We start from the raw sequence: 15,820 nt of genomic DNA on the forward strand, positions 1-15,820 counted from the left end.
TCTCAAAGCCCTAAACAACAAAATTAGAACACTTGAAGCCCTAACCCCAAAATTAAGATGCTCTAAACCCAAAGCCAACCCAAAACAGTAGGATGCTCAAAACCCTAACTCTAAACATTAGGACGCTCAAAACACAGACCAAAACCCTAAACTTTAGGACGCTCTAAACACAAACTGAAAACATTAAGACACACAAAACTCTGCCCCAAAAATTAAGATGCTTAAAACCCAAAGCCCTAACCCAAAACATTAGGACGCTCAACACCATAACCCAAAACCTAAGATGCTTAAAACCCAAAGCCAACCCAAAGCAGTAGGATGTGCAAAGCCCTAACCCAAAACAGTAGGACGCTCAAAACCCAAACCCTGGAGAACCCCACCTAACCTGAAAAAAAAAAAAAAAAAAAAAAAAAAGGATCTTAAAACACTAACCCTAAGTAACTGACCAAAAATAAAACCCTAGGACCCTAACACTAAAACAACCTATCAACACTACAACCCCCAAAATTCTAAAACCCTTACACAATAACCCTGAAACCCTTAAAACCCTAACTGTTAAAACTCCAACCCAGTTATACACCAGTTACCTCCCTTAAGGGATATAGAGAAGCTCTCTCAGATATGGCAGTTCTACTTCTCCTGCATGCAGCTGGAGGTCGGTCTCATTCTGGTGCTGATGGTGGTGGAAGCAGGGGCAAAGGTGGTACTGCTAGAGATACCACAGCCACCGGAGGTGGATTGGTAGGATATGGAGATGGTAGGTTATCCAACGGCTCCCATTTATTTTCTTTTTCTTTTTCCTGTTCTTCTTCAAATTTCTTATCTGCTTTTAGTGTAAATATTGAGGCTGGAAAAGGACATGAAGTCCTCCTGATCCATAATCCTGCATAATCGCTTTCTTCCCAGCAAAAAGGTTCTTTTGAATTAACATGTGTATTTTACTCGATTGGATGTAAAAAAAATAACTGCAGTGACAACTGCACCCCAAAAATAACAGCTACCTCTGCTCATCACACACCACTCACTCCAGAGGCACCTCGGGTCATGATGTCATGGACTACACACTGCCTTTCAGCCTGAACAAAGGAAAACACAGTCACAAGATAATCATTCAGCTGCCAGCATTAGCACCCATCCCTCAACAACACAAAGGAACCCCATTTACAATATTATCATTTCAAAACAGCAGCCCCATTGCCTCAGCACCTGGAAAGGGGATCAGGCCAGTCACCGAGTTGCCTACCGAGTGCTGGACAGTTCCAGAAGGAGCTCTTCCCTGTGACAGGTTCCTCCAAAGCTTTACACTCTACTGGGGACAGGAAAGAAATAAAAATAAGAATTTCAAAACCCCGTATCTGTAAGCTTTCAAGATTCAAAAGACGTCCTCAAGCACACCGTTCAAGCGCTATGCGAGCAGCTGCTCGCAACAAGATATAGTCTCCCACCTCCACATTTGCCAAACACCACAGAGATGACTGTGCCAGCTGCCCTTCAGTACGTGCCCAGAGGCAGACCGGATGTCTTTGCCAAAACAGTCCGGACAATGTATTAGTACACCCATGGACATTAGCTACCATCACTAACTGCCAGGCAGGACAGTTCCAGACCAAACACATACACACAGGCACACCACAAACACTACAAACAAAACACACAACACAAGGCACAAGAAAAAGCGACCCCCAGAGGGAAGCCCTGTGGCAACAGCAAGTCAGAACAGGTGCTCTGCAGCAGACCCAAGGAGAGACTCAAATGTCACGACATGTGACTGGAAGCAACTGCCAGAACTGGGAAGATGGATGCATAAAAAGCCTGCCTTCAAGACAAGAGACCAGAAGGATGGGGAGTGAAAACTCCATAGGAAGACGCTTAGGAAATCAATTCCCAAGCAAGAGCTCCTGATGCAGCCCAGTTGACTTCTTCAAGAGTGAGGATGGAAACAGATGTGATCTCAAACTGAATACGATGCACAAGACCTGAAACAGATCTGTACTTCAAGCAGTGACTGCAAGACAAGAAGTGCTCAGATCAGAGTCATGATGACAAAACAAGCATTGAGGCCCTTCAGCACCGCTATCAAGTCGCATGTCTAGTCAGTCCAGTGTAAAAAGCTAGGAGGATATCAAGACCTGAGAAGCACAGAACAGACATTGCAGAAGCAACACTACAGGACAGACGAACAGAAGGAAACTGTCATGCCTGGCACGCGCACTCAAGCTACAAAATAATCCCGCTGCTTCTATTAGGCTGGTGACCCAGCCACAAGCAGCCTGAACATGACCCAGCCTGAACCACCCTCACCGTGGCACCAAGTCTATTCAGCCAGCTGGCTCCACGCTGCTCTGACTCCCAGCTCCCATTAGCCACCCCAGATATGCAAATACCAGGTGCCCCCCAACTTAGCTCTCAGGTTGCTGGATGGTAAAGTCCCTCCGCCTCAAGAAACGCACAGGCACTGATTGTCATCTTAGTCAAGTGCCAGGCTCATCATCAGCTGCAAAAAGAGTATCAGCATTCACTAGGACGCCGGCAATGACGCCCACCTTCTCCACAATGCCGACTACTTCTGATGCAACATACGATTGTGCTCACGTGTTCCTCTCCAAATCCAAACTCCAACAGTGCAGCCAGTATCATCCACACCACCTGGGAAAACAAAGGGATTAAATGATCGCTGCGTTCACAAGAAGTCACCCAATGGTGTTTTTTTTTTGTTGTTGTTGTTGTTTTCTTTGTGTGTGTGTTTCCTGTGCTCTCAGGCATCCCGGTGGCAGAGCTCTCGGCGCTAAGCAGACTGCCAGGAGAAAAGGCTGCCGTGAAATGGCTGCTCCACAATGCCAGGAGCAAGGTCTGCTGGGCTGGAGGTTTGCAGGGGAGCTCGGCCTTGGGCCTGGCAACTGCGCCTGGAAGCCAGGGACGGCCTTGGTGTGCAGCTGGACACCTGGGCCTGAGAAAGCAAGGTCTCTTTCAAGACACTTGGCACCATCGTCACCCAGTGGCTGTCTCAGGGGGACGAGAGAAATGCGCAGCATCTCTTGCTTCTCTGAAAAATGGACGGATTTTGACCCCAAAGTGAGCTCCTTTCTCTCGGAAGCATCACGTCCTCCTGTCTTTCTTGTATTTGGCTATGACTTTAGGAATCCCTGCAATCCCTGCAGCTGTGTCCCCTGCCAGCTTCTTGTGTGCCCCAAGCATCCTCTCTTGCAGGGCAGTAGAAGATGCAGAAAAGGCCTTGCCTTAGTGGAAGCACTGCCCTGCAGGAGCTCCAACATCCCTCTCAGCAGCACGCTGTAGCCCCCAAATGCGCCCGGAACGGCACATTTCAGCTGCTGGGAAGGAAATGAGCTCGCTCAAGGTGAGCTACCCGCTCAAGGCCCAGGTGTCTGTGAGGCAGTGTTGGCAAGGAGTCCTGTTGTGTGAGTCTGTTCTTTGTGGGTGCTCCGTCCCCACAAGGCTTGCTTTTCAAGGCCCAGGAGAGTCTTGTGGGCACTGGCCTGGGGTCCCAGGCTGAGCCAGCTGCTGGCTGGCAATCAGGGAGGCTCGCTCAGTGTCTTGGCTTGGGTTTGCGTGGCCAGGCTGTGGGAGCGGGGGGCTGCAGGGGTGTCCTCTGTGAGGAGAATGCAGCAGCTGCCCCATGGGAGCTCAGGGCCGCTGCCAGGAGGCTCCTTCCAGGAGGGACCCACCCGCTGCTGCCCAGAACGCAGAGCAAAAGGATGATGTTTGCGCCTGGGGGAGAGCCCATCTAAGAAAGGGAACAAAAGCTGCTGCCCAGCAGCGTCTGGCTCAGGGAGGAGTGAGAAAGCTCTGTGCAGCCCCCAAGGTCCGTGCAGCAGGAGGCAGGAGGTGCTCCAGGCTCACAGCAGCAGTTCCCCTGCGGCCTGTGCGGGGAGAGGCCCCTGGTGGAGCAGGCTGTCCCCCTGCAGCCCATGGGTCCCCCGTGGAGCAGATCTCCACACTGCAGCCCCCCTGTGGCTGGAGGAGCCCCCGGTGGAACAGGTGGATCTGCCTTAGAGGAGGCTGTGACCTGTGGAGGACGCCCCAGAGGAGCAGGGTGTTCAAGGACAGGTTGGAGCTGGTGCTTAGGAACATGGTTTATTATGTGACATTGGTAGTACAGTGATGACTAGACCGGACAAATGTGAAGGTCTCCTCTAACAATTGTGATTCTATGATACCTCCAGCACGTCCTTCTCCACCACTTCCTCCTCATCGTCCACGGCCTTTTTCTTGTCCACTGCCTCCTCCTCGTTCACTGCCTCCTCCTTGTCTACCGCATCCTCCTCGTCCCCCGCCTGCTAATCCTATTACTCATTTTCCTCCTCCTTCTCCTCCTTCCCTGCCTCTTGCACCTCCAACACCTCCTCCACCTCCACTGCCTCTTCCTCCTTCTCCTTCTCCAGCCCCACCGACTATTCCTCCTCCACAGCCTCCTCCACCTCGGCAGAAACTTCCTGGCCAACTTCCTCTGCATGCTCCTTGCTAAGGCATGCTGCTAGCAATGATGGTGAGCCCAGAGATGTCAGGAGGAGTTGCCACGAACCAGGTGTGCCAAGGCGGCTTCTCTGGGAGGCTATGGTTGCGAGCGCTGCCCACCGCTCCTAATTCTAGTTCCATTTGTCACCCCACAGGACCATGGCACCGTGGCCCTGTAAGGTAGCAGCTGGCGGCTCCTATCATCTTGATGACGCTCTGTGATGCGTTGCTTGTGGCCTGGGTAGCGATTGTTAGCTATTATGCAAATGGCTTGTCATCAATCAGGGGTGTGGCTGCTCCTCCCTATAAAAGGGCCAAAGGGGGGCAGTGGGAGCCAGAGTGCTGGAGAGGGGAGATGGGAGAAGATGGAAACAGAAAAGGAGGAGGATGAGGAAGAGGCATAGGTGGAAAAGGGGGGGGGTAAGAGGGGAAGGGGGCAGTGGAGGAGGTGGCGGAGGAGGAGGTGGCGGAGAAGATTGAGGAGGTGGCGGAGAAGATTGAGGAGGTGGCGGCATTTCTGGAAAAGGAGACGGATGAGTAGGAAGCGGTGACAAAAGAGGAGGTGAGCAAGGGCTAGGCAGAGGGACACGATGGAGGTGGAAGAGGAGAGAAGAAGGTGGTGGAGAAATAGTAGAATATGAGAGAAGGAAGTAGCGGCAAAACAGAAAAACAAAAAGGAGGAGGTGGAGGAGGAGTAGGAGGTGGTGGAGGAGGAGGCCAAAAAAAAACAAAAAACAAAAGAGAAGGAGTAGAAGGTGGAGGAGGAGAAGGAGGTGGAGGAGGAGGTGGTTGAGGAGGAGGAGGCGGAGGACTCCAAAACAAAACACCCTCTCTGGTGCTGAGCGTTGACCACTGCTCCTAGTTCTAGTTCCGTTTGTCATCCCACAGGACCATGGCACCGTAGCCCTGTAAGGTAGCAGCTGGCTGCTCCTAGCAACTTGATGACGCTCTGTGATGCATTGCTTGTGGCCTGGATGCCTGGTTAGCGATTGTTAGCTATTATGCAAATAGCTTGTCATCAAGCGGGGGTGTGGCTGCTCCTCCCTATAAATGAGGAGGAGGAGGCGGTGGAGGAGGAGGAGGAGGCGGTGGAGGAAAAGGTGGAGGTGGAGGAGGAGGAGGAGGAGGAGGTGGTGGTGGTGGTGGTGGTGGAGGAGGTGGAGGAGGAGGAGGAGGTGGTGAAGGAGGAGGAGGTGGTGGAGGAGGTGGAGGAGGAGGAGGAGGTGGAGGAGGAGGAGGAGGAGGAGGAGGTGGAGGAGGAGGAGGAGGTGGTGGTGGAGGAGGAGGCAGTGGTAGAGGAGGAGGAGGAGGCGGAGGAGGACGTGGAGGAGGAGGTGGAGGAGGAGGAGGAGGTGGACGAGCAGGAGGAGGAGGAGGTGGAGGAGGAGGAGGAGGAGGAGGTGGAGGAGAAGGAGGAGGTGGAAGAGGAGGAAATGGTGGTGGAGGAGGAGGAGGAGGTGGTGGTGGAGGAGGAGGAGGTGGTGGTGGAGAAGGAGGAGGAGGTGGAAGAGGAGGAGGTGGGGGAGGAGGAGGAGGCGGTGGAGGAGGAGGAGGCGGTGGAGGAGGAGGAGGCGGTGGAGGAGGAGGAGGCGGTGGAGGAGGAGGAGGCGGTGGTGGAGGAGGAGGAGGGGAAAAATATCGAAAAAAAAACCAAAATAATACTAGGAGGAGGACGTTGCGGAAGGAAAGGCGTTTGAGGTGGAGGCCAAAAAAAAAAATCCAAACAAAAGAAGCATAGGAGGAGGAGGTGGCAGAGGAGAAGGTTGTGGAGGAGGAGTCCAAAATAATAATAAAAAAAAATATATATATATATATAGTAGTATGTGGTGGAGGAGGAGGAGGAAGTGGTGGAGGAGGAGTTGAAAAGGAGGAGGAGGCCAAAATGTAAAAGACAAAAAAGAGGAGGAGGAGGACGTGGCGGAGGAGGAGGTTGTGGAGAAGGAGGCCAAAAAAATCACAAATACAAAAAAAAGTGGGCGAGGAGAAGGAGGTGGGAGAGGAGGAGGCCAAAAAATAAAAAACACAAAAATCCTAGAAAATGAGGAGGAGGAGGATGTGTTGCAGGAAGTGATGGTGGAGGAGGAGGCCCCCCCCAAAAAATATGAAAATATTTTATTTGAAAAATGGATGGATTTTGACCCCAAAGCGAGCTCCTTTCTCTCGGAAGCATCACGTCCTCCTGTCTTTCTTGTATTTGGCTATGACTTTAGGAATCCCTGCAATCCCTGCAGCTGTGTCCCCTGCCAGCTTCTTGTGTGCCCCAAGCATCCTCGCTTGCAGGGCAGTAGAAGATGCAGAAAAGGCCTTGCCTTAGTGGAAGCACTGCCCTGCAGGAGCTCCAACATCCCTCTCAGCAGCACGCTGTAGCCCCCAAATGCCCCCGAAAGGGCACATTTCAGCTACTGGGAAGGAAATGAGCTCGCTCAAGGTGAGCTACCCACTCAAGGCCCTGCTCTTTGGCCCAGGTGTCTCTGAGGCAGTATTGGAAATGAGTTCTGTTGTGAACATAAGAACTTAACATAACATAAGAACATAAAATAACATAACAGAGAAAAAATGTATAATAACATAACGTACCATAAGAACATAAAACAAGAACAACTATCATCATGTGGTCTGCTAAGATCTAGGAGAAAGCAGAAATCCAGCAATGCTGTGTTTCCTACTCCTCATAACCAATTCAGTTGACAACTATGAATGCTTCCAGCTGGAAAAAATTGGAAGAATGAAGTGGAGGACTCCTTGCCATCACTGTGTTTCTGGAGCACACCTCTACCTCTCCGCCCAACAAGGGCTTCTTCTTGGGAGAGAATTGCAGAACATGAAAAACCATGACCAAAGCCAGAGGACCCATCTCCACAACAGCATGATAAATATAAAAGACATCTCTAGATGCAGACCTGTCGTGGTTTAACCCGGCCGGCAGCTAAACACCACGTAGCCGTTCGCTCACCCAGCCAGGCCCCAGCATGTTACAATGATTTGTGTTACTTTGGAACTGCCAGAATCGTGACACATTTTTTTCAAGCATTCTGCCAGTTTTTGAGGATTTTGCAGTTGTACAGGGGTGAATTTCCAAAACACTGGGGGTGCCAACTGCTCTAGATGCCTGCCCATATCCTCCCACACTCCCTGCCACCCACAACTATACTGCCTCCGGGCAGATCTCTGGATAAGCTTCCTAAGTAGTTGTTTAACTTTAAGCAGAATCTGAAGTGCATTCAGGAGGCAGAACAACAAGACTATGCTGGTCTGAGTATCCCAAGGCTATTCAATATCTTGGAGAGCTATTGTAATAAGCTCGGAGGATAAGAGGGTGGTGAAGGAGGAAGGGAGAGTGATCAAGGAGGATACAGGGGTGGTGAAGGAGAAAGGGAGAGTGATCAAGTAAGAAAAAATATCTTCCCCTTTCCCCTCCACAGATTGACTCCCTAATGAAAAAAGGCAACAGATGTAATTCCTAATAGTTTCCAAAATACAGTTTCCAAAGTATAGAATCAAAGATGTCACTGAGTACAAATACCAGGTTAGAGTCATGGCCAGATATTTCATCATCTCATAAGCCACTGATACAACACACAGTACCATAATGGTCTGAAACCAGGGCCCAGAGAGGATAAACAACATGACAGAGAGCACATACGGAAAATAACGTGCTACAATACTCAATTTGGAAAACAGGCGCAGCAGAGTTGAGATTAAAGCAATCAGCATTATGACAAGTGACTATTAAGCAGGTCTAACACTTATACCAATTTTAGTTTAACACCCTCTGGTCAGATCTGCTGTTATCTCAGCCTTTCGGGCCCCATGTTGGGCGCCAAAAAGACTGTTGTGGTTTAACCCGGCCCGCAGCTAAACACCACGTAGCCGTTCGCTCACCCTCCCCCCTCCCTCTCTGGGATGGGGGAGAGAAATGGAAAGTGAAGCCCGTGAGTTGAGATAAAGACAGTTTAATAAGACAGGAAAATAATAATAATAATAATAATAATAATACAATGATGATAGTAGTACTACTACTAATAATATGTACAAACAAGTGATGCACAATGCAATTGCTCACCACCCGCTGACCGATGCCCAGCTTAACCCCGAGCAGTCCGGCCCCCTCCCCCCGGCTAGCCACCCCTATATATTGTTTAGCATGACGTCAGATGGTATGGAATACCCCTTTGGCTAGTTCGGGTCACCTGTCCTGGGTCTGTCCCCTCCCAGCTCTTACTGCACCCCCAGCCTGCCTGTTGGCAGGACAGAGCAAAAGGCTGAGATGTCCTGGGCTTGGTATAAGCACTGCTCTGCAACAATTAAAACATCGGGGTGTTATCAGCACTCTTCTCATCCTAAGCCAAAACACAGCATTCCACCAGCTACTAGGAAGAAAATTAATTCTGTTCTAACTGAAACCAGGACATCTATCCACCCCTTATTCCATACCATTTATGTCATGCTCAGGTTACACTCTTTTCCATACATTCTAATTAGTCACCTATAGTAGTCATGGTAGTGGTAAGATACAGTATTATATAGCAATTAACATGGTACAATTCAGTTCATGGGCTATTCTCACCCAGTATTAAATCTCCTTGAGGTACACACCGGACCTCTCCGTTCTTTTGCATCACCCACCAAGTGTATCCAGGTCCCTGAGCGAAAACAATTCCACGAATGGGTTTGCCTTTTCCTGAGGCAGGAGTAGCCCAGACTGTTTTACCCAGCATATTTTTTACATGCACTACAGGAACTTTATCCCCATCTACAGTACGTAACAGGTTTGATTGGGCAGGTCCAGCTCGGTTGGCAGATCCCCTAGTATTGACTAGCCAGGTGGCCTTTGCCAAATGCGTATCCCAGTTTTTGAATGTCCCAGCGCCCATTGCTTTCAATGTAGTCTTTAACAGTCCATTGTATCGTTCAACTTTCCCGGAGGCTGGTGCATGATAGGGGATGTGATACACCCACTCAATACCATGTTCTTTGGCCCAAGTGTCTATAAGGTTGTTTCGGAAATGAGTTCCATTGTCTGACTCTATTCTTTCTGGGGTACCATGTCGCCATAGGACTTGCTTTTCAAGGCCCAGGATAGTGTTCCGGGCGGTGGCATGAGGCACAGGATATGTTTCCAGCCATCCGGTGGTTGCTTCCACCATTGTAAGTACGTGGCGCTTGCCATTGCGAGTTTGAGGGAGTGTGATGTAATCAATCTGCCAGGCCTCTCCATATTTCTATTTCAGCCATCGTCCTCCATACCAAAGAGGCTTTGACTGTTTGGCTTGCTTGATTGCAGCACATGTTTCACAGTCATGAATAACCTGTGCTATAGTGTCCATGGTCAGGTCCACCCCTCGATCACGAGCCCAACTGTATGTTGCATCTCTATCTTGATGGCCTGAGGTGTCATGGGCCCATCGGGCTATAAATAATTCACCTTTATGCTGCCAATCCAGATCCACCTGAGCTACTTCAATCTTAGCAGCCTGATCCACCTGCTGGTTGTTCTGATGTTCTTCAGTAGCCCGATTCTTGGGCACATGAGCATCTACGTGACGTACTTTCACAGCCAGGTTCTCTACCCGAGCAGCAATATCTTGCCACAATGCAGCAGCCCAGATGGGTTTGCCCCTACGCTGCCAGTTGTTTTGCTTCCATTGCTGTAACCATCCCCACAGGGCATTTGCTACCATCCATGAATCGGTGTAGATAGAGAACTGGCCATTTTTCTCGTTCAGCAATGTCTAAAGCCAGCTGAATGGCCTTCACTTCTGCAAACTGACTCGATTCACCTTCTCCCTCAGCAGCTTCTGCAACTCGTCGTGTAGGACTCCATACAGCAGCCTTCCATCTTCGATGCTTCCCCACAATACGACAGGACCCATCAGTGAACAGGGCATATTTCTTTTCATTTTCTGGTAACTGGTTGTACAGTGGGGCTTCTTCAGCATGACCCACCTCCTCCTCTGATGATATCCCAAAGTATTTACCTTCTGGCCAGTCCATAATCACTTCCAAGATTCCTGGGCGACTGGGGTTTCCTATTCGAGCCCGCTGAGTAATTAGTGCAATCCACTTGCTCCATGTAGCATCAGTTGCATGATGCGTAGAAGAGACCCTTCCCTTGAACATCCAGCCTAGTACCGGCAATCGGGGTGCTAGGAGGAGCTGCGCTTCAGTACCGACCACCTCTGAAGCAGATCGAACTCCTTCATATGCTGCCAATATCTCCTTTTCAGTTGGAGTATAGCGGGCCTCAGATCCTCTGTATCCCCGGCTCCAAAACCCCAGGGGCCGACCTCGAGTTTCCCCAGGTTCTTTCTGCCAGAGGCTCCAGGTGGGGCCGTTCTCCCCGGCTGCAGTGTAGAGCACATTCTTTACATCTGGTCCTGTTCGAACTGGCCCAAAGGCTACTGCATGGACTATTTCCTGCCTAATTTGTTCAAAGGCTTGTCGTTGTTCAGGGCCCCATTCAAACTCATTCTTCTTACGGGTTACTTGGTAGAGCGGGTTTACAATCAGACTGTAATTTGGGATGTGCATTCTCCAAAACCCCACAACACCTAGGAAAGTCTGTGTTTCTTTTTTGCTAGTTGGTGGAGACATAGCTGTTATTTTGTTGATCACATCCATTGGGATTTGACGACGTCCATCTTGCCATTTTATTCCTAAAAACTGGATCTCTCGTGCAGGTCCTTTGACTTTATTTTGTTTTATGGCAAAACCGGCTTTCAGAAGGATTTGGACTATTTTCTTCCCTTTCTCGAAAACTTCCTCTGCTGTGTCACCCCACACAATAATGTCATCGATGTACTGCAGGTGTTCAGGAGCTTCCCCCTGCTCCAGTGCAGACTGGATCAGCCCATGGCAAATGGTAGGGCTGTGTTTCCACCCCTGGGGCAGTCGATTCCAAGTATATTGGACTCCCCTCCAAGTGAAAGCAAACTGTGGCCTGCACTCTGCTGCTAGAGGGATGGAGAAAAATGCATTAGCGATATCAATTGTGGCGTACCACTTGGCTGCCTTCGATTCAAGTTCGTACTGAAGTTCCAGCATGTCCGGCACTGCAGCACTCAGTGGTGGCGTCACTTCGTTCAGGCCACGATAGTCCACTGTTAGTCTCCACTCGCCATTAGACTTCCGCACTGGCCATATGGGACTACTGAAAGGTGAATGAGTCTTGCTGATCACTCCTTGGCTCTCCAATTGACGAATTAGCTTATGGATGGGAATCAGGGAGTCCCGGTTAGTGCGATATTGCCGCCGGTGCACAGTTGTGGTAGCGATTGGCACTTGCTGTTCTTCGACCCTCAGCAACCCCACAACAGAGGGGTCCTCTGAGAGACCAGGCAAGGTAGAGAATTGTTTAATGCCCTCTGTCTCTAAGGCAGCTATACCAAAAGCCCACCGGAACCCTTTTGGGTCCTTGCAATATCCTCTTCTGAGATAGTCTATGCCAAGGATACATGGAGCATCCGGGCCAGTCACAATGTGGTGCTTTTCCCACTCATTCCCAGTCAGACTCACTTCAGCCTCCAATACAGTCAACTACTGGGATCCCCCTGTCACTCCACAAATATAGATGGGCTCTGGTCCTTTATAGCTCGATGGCATTATAGTGCATTGTGCACCGGTGTCTACTAAAGCCTTATACTTCTGTGCGTCTGATGTGCCAGGCCATCGAATCCACACAGTCCAATAAACTCGATTATCCCTTTCCTCCCCCTGGCTGGAGGCAGGGCCTCCCTAATCCTGGTCGGAATCTTCTTCGTTTCTGTGTTTGAAGGACTGTCTGCTGGAAGTTGGAGCAGCAAACTTTTCAGAGAATCCCTTCTTCCTGATTGTTTTCTTTTGCAACTCACGTACCCGTGCCTCTAGGGTCGCGGTAGATTTTCCATCCCATTTTCTCATGTCCTCTCCATGGTCTCGTAAGTAAAACCACAGGGTAGCACGGGGTGAGTACCCACCATATCGTCTTCCTTGTGTGGATGAACGACTACCCCCTGATAGCTGAGACACTGCTCTGTACAGGTACGGAGGAGAATAATCTCTCTTCAAGTTGGTGAACCTTTTCAGAAAGTTTCTCCACAGTGTTCTCTTTTGGTCGGTGGACACTGGTTGGTTCAGGTGGGGATGAAGATAGATTCTCTTTAAGTTGGTGGAACTCTTCAGAAAGTTTCTCCACAGCTGAGACGCAGGCCTGTAAGGAAGAGGAGAGACTTTCTTCGTACTGCCGGAGTTGTTTAGCCACTTCATCCACTGTGGGTTCCTCATCCTCTTTCCAGGCCATTATTGCCAATGAGCTGGCATATGATGATGGTGCACTCCGTACAAACTTCCGCCACATGGGTCGCGTACACCTGACTTCATCTGGATCTTTGGATGTTTGTCTGAGGTCTGGATCCTCATAAATCACTTCCCGTATGGCTAATTCCCTCAGGTACTGGATTCCCTTCTCCATAGTGGTCCACTTGCCTGGTAGACATAAAAGTTCTTCCTTGAAGGGATACCTTTCCCTCACAGCTGAGAGGAGACGCCTCCAGAGGCTGTGAGATTGTGCTCCATCTGCAATTGCTTTGTCAATGCCTGCATCTCTAGCAAGGGATCCCAGTCGCTTGGCTTCCCTGCCATCTAATTCCACACAATTGGCTCCAGTGTCCCAGCATCGGAGCAGCCAGGTGACAAGCTGCTCACCTATACAGCGACCAAAATCTTTTCGCACATCTCGTAACTCACGCTCGTTTAGGCTTCGGGTAGTTACTGTTGATTTTTCGGCATCCTCGTCTTCCTCCTCCTGAACCCTTGATGGCCCAGCGTCGTCGTCGTCTCCGTCGTCTCTATACCTAGATTTGGCAGAAGATTCTCTGCGTTCTAAACGACCTGAATCTCTATACCATTTTTTCACCTTCTCTACAGGGGCAGCTTGCACTGCTACTGCTCGTTTCTCTGACCTTGTTGTAGGGTCTGCCACAGAGGTTGGAATACCCTCTGCAGGGTCAACTTGCACTGCTACAGCTCGTTTCTCTGACCCAGCTACAGGAGCTGGAGCGGCTGCAGGAGCTGAAGCAGCTGCAGGAACCGGAGCTGGAGCAGCTGCAGGAGCTGGAACTGGTGCGGCTGCAGGAGCTTGAACTGGAGCGGTTGCAGGAACCGGAGCTGGAGCGGCTGCAGGAGCTGGAACTGGAGCAGCTGCAGGAGCTGGGACTGGAGCAGCTGCAGGAACTGGAGCTGGAGCGGCTGCAGGAACCGGAGCTGGAGCGGCTGCAGGAGCTGGGACTGGGGCGGCTTCAGGAGCTGGGACTGGGGCGGCTTCAGGAGCTGGGACTGGAGCGGCTGCAGGAACTGGGACTGAAGCGGCTGCAGGAGCTGGGACTGGAGCGGCTGCAGGAGCTGGGACTGGAGCGGCTTCAGGAGTTGGGACTAGAGCGGCTGCAGGAGCTGGGACTGGAGCAGCTTCAGGAGCTGGGACTGGAGCGGCTGCAGGAACTGGGACTGGAGTGGCTGCAGGAGCTGGGATTGGAGCATCTGCAGAAGCTGGGACTGGAGCGGCTGCAGAGTCCACCGTAGGGGTCACAGTGGCCGTTGGATCTGTCACGGGACTTGGAGTGGCCGCAGGGTCTGTCACTAAGTTGATAGCAGTATCCATGGCAGCTCGATAGGCATGAGCCAGGCCCCAGCATGTTACAATGATTTGTGTTACTTTGGAACTTCCCGAATCGCGACACCTTTTATTCAAGCATTCTGCCAGTTTTTGAGGATTTTGCACTTGTTCAGGGGTGAATTTCCAAAACACTGGGGGTGCCAACTGCTCTAGATGCCTGCCCATATCCTCCCATACTCCCTGCCACCCACAACTATACTGCCTCCGGGCAGATCTCTGGATGAGCTTCCTAAGTAGTTGTTTAACTTTAAGCAGAACCTGAAGTGCATTCAGGAGGCAGAACAACAAGACTATGCTGGTCTGAGTATCCCAAGGCTATTCAATATCTTGGAGAGCTATTGTAATAAGCTTGGAGGATAAGAGGGTGGTGAAGGAGGAAGGGAGAGTGATCAAGGAGGATACAGGGGTGGTGAAGGAGAAAGGGAGAGTGATCAAGCAAGAAAAATTATCTTCCCCTTTCCCCTCCACAGATTGACTCCCTAATGAAAAAAGGCAACAGATATAATTGCTAATAGTTTCCAAAATACAGTTTCCAAAGTATAGAATCGAAGATGTTACTGAGTACAAATACCAGGTTAGAGTCATGGCCAGATATTTCATCATCTCATAAGCCACTGATACAACACACAGTACCATAATGGTCTGAAACCAGGGCCCAGAGAGGATAAACAACATGACAGAGAGCACATACGGAAAATAACGTGCTATAATACTCAATTTGGAAAACAGGCACAGCAGAGTTGAGATTAAAGCAATCAGCATTATGACAAGTGACTATTAAGCAGGTCTAATACTTATACCAATTTTAGTTTAACACCCTCTGGTCAGATCTGCCGTTATCTCAACCTTTCGGGCCCCACGTTGGGCGCCAAAAAGACTGTCGTGGTTTAACCCGGCTGGCAGCTAAACACCACGCAGCCATTCGCTCACCCTCCCCCCTCCCTCTCTGGGACGGGGGAGAGAAATGGAAAGTGAAGCCCGTGAGTTGAGATAAAGACAGTTTAATAAGACAGGAAAATAATAATAATAATAATAATAATAATAATAATAATAATAATAATAATAATAATAATAATAATACAATGATGATAATAGTACTACTAATAATAATATGTGCAAACAAGTGATGCACAATGCAATTGCTCACCACCCGCTGACCGATGCCCAGCTTAACCCCGAGCAGTCCGGCCCCCTCCCCCCGGCCAGCCACCCCTATATATTGTTTAGCATGACGTCAGATGGTATGGAATACCCCTTTGGCTAGTTCGGGTCACCTGTCCTGGGTCTGTCCCCTCCCAGCTCTTACTGCACCCCCAGCCTGCCTGTTGGCAGGACAGAGCAAAAGTCTGAGGTGTCCTTGGCTTGGTATAAGCACTGCTCTGCAACAATTAAAACATCGGGGTGTTATCAGCACTCTTCTCATCCTAAGCCAAAACACAGCATTCCACCAGCTACTAGGAAGAAAATTAATTCTGTTCTAACTGAAACCAGGACACATACTCAAGCGATCTACTAGGAGCACTGTGAAGAAGGAGGCAGAAAGAGCATGCTCAGCATTGACCTCACCTGGAAGGCATTTGACTTTGGAACAAATACTTTTCCAGTTGCCTAGACAGCATCTATAGTGTGCTTTGTCATCAATACTGGGGACAAATTCATCAGTCTAACAATTAGATGTATATTGAGGTAGAACAGCAA

This window comes from Netta rufina (genome assembly GCF_964035555.1).
Source record: "Netta rufina genome assembly, chromosome: 18".
In the NCBI taxonomy this organism is placed as follows: Eukaryota; Metazoa; Chordata; class Aves; order Anseriformes; family Anatidae; genus Netta; species Netta rufina.